The sequence below is a fragment of the Chelonia mydas genome, chromosome 8 (genome assembly GCF_015237465.2).
Source record: "Chelonia mydas isolate rCheMyd1 chromosome 8, rCheMyd1.pri.v2, whole genome shotgun sequence".
Taxonomy (NCBI): domain Eukaryota; kingdom Metazoa; phylum Chordata; order Testudines; family Cheloniidae; genus Chelonia; species Chelonia mydas.
The window spans coordinates 15,089,001-15,095,000 of record NC_057854.1 but is presented as its reverse complement, the minus strand read 5'-3'; the positions used below and the strand labels follow the sequence as shown (position 1 = coordinate 15,095,000).

Here is a 6,000-nt window from a genome sequence, read left to right as displayed (position 1 = left end):
AGTTTCCAGTCAAATCTTTTGTTCAAAGCACAGTATTGGAAGCCTAGTTATTCTTTGGCTGGAGAAGGCACAAAGTCATGGCAACAATAAACATATGAGATCTTTACCAGGTCTGAAGCAATAAATTAATAAATTAGTGGGGATTATAATCACCACAGAGTGCTAATTGCCAAGACAAAGTCGAGGGCCCTCTGTAGATAAGGCCCCCAACAGATGTTTGTTTGCCCTCTGTATCTGGTTTTTAATTGTAGTTATCCAAGTGATAGCCTGAGCCAAACTGGTTCATCTAGTTTCTGGCATAAGAGTTGTTCCAGAGGATTGACATGTGGGAGTTTAGAAATACAGGAGCAGAAGGGGGTCACATTTTCCCTTACAGCTCCCAAACTGTGAATTATTCAGCTCCATTGCAAATGTGCTCTGCATCCTTGGTCCCACGAGGGCAAATTCTTAGGCCTCCATCTCCTCCCGTTTACTCTTCTGGAGATACTTGAATTTTGTACTGGGCACTGTAAGAAAATGAGACAAAATTAGTGTCTAATGCCACCCAGGATATTGTATTGTTTCCAGCTCCTCCAGTGAAAACAGTACTCTTGCTATTCCTCTCTCTGTTATGATGCATTCGCTTCTTCACATGCTGGTTTCTGTTCTCCCTGTACAGTACAGAGGCAGCCCCATTTGTTTTCTGTACTGTAGATGAGAGCTTTGGGTTTATTAATCATCTTTGGTATGTTTCATGTTTCTGCCTAGGTACTTCTATATCTCTCCAATTCCTATAACAACTGTGAAATCAGTGGACGTTAGGCACCTAAATACCTTTGAGGATCTGGGCTGAGTGCCTCCCCAAGATTAATAAATTCATTCTGAAACCAGCCCCCCGAGGGAAGCAAGTACTATTGTCTCCAAAAATCAGAAATCCCATGGTATAGTATATACAGCAAGGAGCATGTTGCAGATTGGTTCTGAATAGCTTTGGATGGCAGGCTACTCAGGTGGGGGCTAGCACTTTGCTAATGGCACTACAGAGAACAGGTTTTCTAAAGCAACACAGTCTTCCCTCTCCCCACCCCAGCTGGAGGCTGAAGTCTGTGGGAGAGCAGCTCTGTGGTCTGAACTGCCGATGACTCCCAGCAATAGGGCAGGATCATGAGTATTCAGATAGCAGCTCCCAGAGCTTTCTACAGCTCCCCATGTCCTCCCCATGTTCTACAGCTCCCCATGTCCCCCCGTCCATCCCACTCTTACTTATTTAGTTAACCAGCAATGCATATCATTTCCTATGTGTCTCAGGATTTAGGGACATCACCCTCCCCCGCCATCCCAATGTGGGTTTTGCTGTCAAAGCAGATGGGCTTTTCCTGTGATAAGGTTTCAAATACAGAAAAGAAATGGAGGTGTTTCACACACTGTCCAGCTTGTAAATAAAAACCAGCCAGCGGCGTCAGACTCTATCTCCTCCGCTTCCCACCAAGCTTGTCCCAGCTAACAGCTTGGAGTGTCATGAGGTGATTAATGGAGAGTTTGTTGTGTGGTAGAAATGGAGCGGAGGAGGGGTCTGAAGCACCAGAGCCTGGCTTTACAAGTACCGCTTCCATCTACAGCCATGTAGGCCACGAAGCCCATGCATTTCTGTGTCAAGGGGAACATGAACCCACTAGGGGGAATTCTTCACTTTCTTACGATCTGAGCCAGAGAGTAGCTACACTGGCACCCCCACCCCAGCTGGGGCAGTCCCCCTGACATAAGGGGCCTCTGACAGCTTTTCAGCCCCTCCCTCCCTGCCCGTAGGGGCCCTGATGTAGGAGCCATTCTAGGGGCCAGAGGGACTGAGCCTATATCTCAGCCCTAATGACCTGCTGCAGCCGGAGCACAAGTCAGAGTCGCTCTCAGAGCTACTTTAACCAATGCCAAGGGCTGAACCAGATCCAGGCTAGGGGAGGCAAGTGCCACCCTGAACCAAGCTCTGCCCTGGTGCAGGGATAAATTCAGGCCTCTGACTGCATCTGTATCAGCACTTGCTCAGATGCAATTGCCCAAATTCTTTACTAGACGGTACCAGTAAAAAAGCACATTTCAAACAGAAGGCGCCTGTGTGACAGGATGTTGCATTATGAGAGGAAGGTATATCCTAGGTCCCGACTCCCTCACAGGAAGCCTCATCTGGCAGGAAAGCAACACGCTATCGGGCTGTCTGAAGCCTTCCTCTCAATAGCTCTGGCGGTTTCTTGCAGTTGTACATTGCAGGAACTCCCACCTCTAACCTTCTACTGAGGCTGCTGCAGCTCTTCAGCAACCAGAGCGGTTCTCTAGCTTCTCACACCTTTCCCACAAGCCTCTCGGGGAGCCCTTCAATTGGCAGCCTGCGCAGAGTTCAGCTTCCGCTTTCAACCCACCACAGAACTATCACATTCCTTTCACCACACACCATGAATTAGGTATCTATTATTGTCCCAATTAATACTGATGGGATGGGTACTGAGCTGCAGAGGGGTTCAGCAACTTGGCCGAAGTCACACAGCATGTCAGTCTGTGGTAGAACTGGGAACACAACCAAGATCGCCTGACTCATTAGCTCACATTTCTGGTCTCTACAAGTCATTACCAATCTGGTAACAGTACACACAGCCAGAAGAGAACACTAAGCTTGAATAAACATCCCAAATTAAGAAAAAAGTGCATCTTCAGGAGCCCAGAGCACACTTACAAATCTGTTGTAGGAGCAAAAAGGACAAAAATAGTACGTCCCCGAAGAGTAGTAACTCTGAATCCACCCGAAGCAAACAGTTCTACATTGTTGTTATTACTTATCTGTTTATGTTACTTGCAAGCTTGCCAGGCAGAGCTGGCTGGGGGGGGGGGGGGGGGGGGGCGGGAACCTCAACAAAATCAATTTGTTTGTTGTCAATTTTCAGTGGAAAATTTTAACAAAAAAAATTTTCCTTTGCTGAAAACGGAAAAAAAAAATGAAGAAAATCCAACAACAAAATTAAAAAAAAAATAGTGGAAAGTAAAAGTTTCCACACCAAAAAAAAAAAATCGTTTACTTTAAAACTCAGTTCTCCATTAGAATTTTTTTTCCAGCCAGCCCTACTGCAAAGTACTTTTTGGGAAATATAGATCAAGTCACGGCTCCGAGGAGCTTACAGTCTGAATAGTTTTAACTCTGATCAGTCCACGATGAACCACACAATATGCAAAAATTATGCAAAAATGATGTGGAGATACAGGATACTTTATCAGGGCTAATAGGCCAAAAAAAATTAACCAACCAAGACAATGACCCATTTGGAAAATCCTACATCAAAGACTGGAGCAATGTTTGATGTCTGAGCCATGCTCCATCCCAATTATAATCAGAAAAGACTGACGTGCAACTAATTATCAATTGACTAACCATAACTCAACAATCAACACACTCACCCCTACTCGGAGATGGTAAAGCTGCTACAGCAAGAGAATAGGTGGTTCAAGTAAGCAGTGAAAACTAATGATGTCCTCTCATCTCTGCCTGCTAGAAGCTAAATCCATCCTTCCTGAACTACCCACTACCTCTAGGATTGCTGATCCTTGGGCCACTAGAATGACTGTGGAGCCCAGAGTGAAATACTAGTAGCTGAAGTTCAAGTCTGTACTTTCCCTGAGAGTCCTTGTGTTAAATAAAGGCGATCAACTGGCCAACATGCATGTTATTATTTTAAACATTTATGTTACAGTGTCTGGTCCTAAAACTGGAATGACAGTGTCACACATTAAAACTTTGGCATTCCTCATTCCTGCTCCAACCACTAGACCATAACTCTCTCAAACTGGGAATTACCTACTGAAGCTAAATTTTGAAACAAAAAGTTTTTAAAAACAAGCCACACTTCTTCTTGATGTTGCTGAATCTTCCAAAGAAAAATTAGCATCAGTTAGAAATGCAAAAGGCCTGTTAGATCATTGAATCCTTTCACACCAAGAGAAGGATGTAGTCCATGACAGACTGTACCAGAAACTCAGTTGATACTATAATTTTGATCTTAACCACAATAATTAGGTCTTCCGTACACAATGCTTCCCAAAATATTCCACAAAGGATGGATGAAATGATTTGGATAAAACTGATCCAAACCTTCCCCAGACCTCAACTAACCTTTCGTTGAAGCTATATGGAGACACAAAAATGAGAAACATTAGAGCAGACATGCCAAACCCACAGAAAAAACACAGAAATTGGGCTTGTTTTTTGCTTAATTGGCTTGTGAGTTGCTTGTTGGCTAGTTTTTGACTTGTAGCTTGTTGCAGCTTGTTGCTCTTTTTTTTTTATTGGCTCCTGGCAAACAGGGGCAAGGGAGGGGGAGAGTGTCAGGGGTGCACAGCAGGCCCACCACAATCCCAGACTGCATGCTGGGGGATCTAGTCACATAGTGTGGGGTTCTTAGGGATTGGCTTGTTTTGGCCTTGTTTTGAAATGGGCTGAGCTTGATTTTTGGCTTATTGTGAAAGTCGGGCTGCTTATTTACCACGTGAAAGTTGGCAACTGTGCATTGGAGACACACCGCGGTTCTCCAGGTCCTGACCAGAAAAGCCATTAAGAAATACTATCCCCACCCCCCATTAGTCCCAGTTCCAGCCTAAATAGTCAGTAAATACCCAAAACGTCAAGCCTTGTTTTACAGACCAGAGATGCTGAGAGGGCTCAGATAAACCTCTGACCTTTAATGTCTATATCCATTCCACGCCTCCAAACCATTCAAGGTTTGCTTATGCCCTAAAAGTGACCATTTAAGGGAAGAAATGGGCTTAAGATGCAACATTCAACACCCAACTCTGGGTTCAGATTTCAAACAGCTTCCAAGTCAGGTTGATCTGGCCATCTATCTCTGAGGATAAATATTTTGTACACTAGCCTGATCTCACTACTGCTCAATCGGAAGCCTTTTCTATGTAAAACACTAACCTGCACTTCATCCTTTATGCTCATTGCAGAGCTCAAGCCTTTGCAACTCAGATATGAAGATGTTAAAAATTATTCCACAGATCATTGGCCATGTAAATTCTGAAATGTTTCTGTGGTTTGTTGACAGGTGGTACACAGTGCCACTGTTACCACTCCTTCATCGTGAGTCCTGCATGGAAAAAACATTGAGACTAATCTGGATGTGCTGGGAACACTGCACTACCAGAGGCGAATGGACAAAGGCCTCCTCACCCACTTTGGAATAGCCAACACTTCTTACAGAGCAGGACCCTAGATTTTCCCCCACCCTGTAATGGGGTTGGCACCCAACTCTCATATGTGCCCACATTCTGGTTGGGCATGCCTGCGTTCTTTAGCTCTAGTGACCCTTTTCAGTGATTTTCAGGCAGTTTTGTCAGCGACACAGTGCTCCGGCCAAGTCACTGTATCTGCATGTTAACCAGCACAAACCCCTTCTGGGGTATACGGTTCACCGGGGCATATCTCAGTACCCCTTTGGTGGTGTCTCTCTCTAGCCCTCCCTGAGCTTTAATCTTTACTAATCCAGCGCTCATACAGGCTGCAGCCCTCCCCAGGCTCAGTCTCAGCAATCAGCCCAGAGCTCCCTCAATGCTCCCCCAGCCCCTGTTAGCAAACAGTCTGTGGCCCTGCTGCTCTTCCAGGCAGGCAGCCCTACAGTCCTTTCTTCTCCTGCTCCAGGCAACTGAGTACTGCGCTGCTCTGCAGCTCCTTTTATATGGCCTCCTGGGCCCTGATTGGCTGCTTCCCCTACAGCCACTCTAGCCTGCTTGGAGGACCTCTCCACGGCTCCTTCCCTGGGATGGGTGTGGCAGAACCCTGAGGCCTCCAGCAGGGGGCCTCTGGGTCTAGTCCATCCCATCACACCCCCACAGCGAGTTTTCTTTCACAGGTGCTCTGCCTCTGATCTAACCCAACCTAGTTCACACAGAGCTCTATGGGGTTCCACATTACTTCACCCCTATTCCTTAAAGATATAGCCAATTGCTTGGCTACATTTGTGGGATGTTATGAAGAATGTTTGA

At 45.7% G+C, this 6,000-nt stretch overlaps 1 long non-coding RNA gene across 1 annotated transcript in view; it reads right to left on the bottom strand.

Annotated features, from left to right (window-relative positions):
• LOC114020343 overlaps positions 1–6,000 on the bottom strand; it is a 71,302-nt gene that overhangs the window by 8,443 nt on the left and 56,859 nt on the right. The window contains exon 2 of the long non-coding RNA XR_005226502.2: positions 1–506. This exon is cut by the window's left edge and continues 1,189 nt beyond it. This is a non-coding gene — a long non-coding RNA (uncharacterized LOC114020343). The remainder of the gene's footprint in view (positions 507–6,000) is intronic.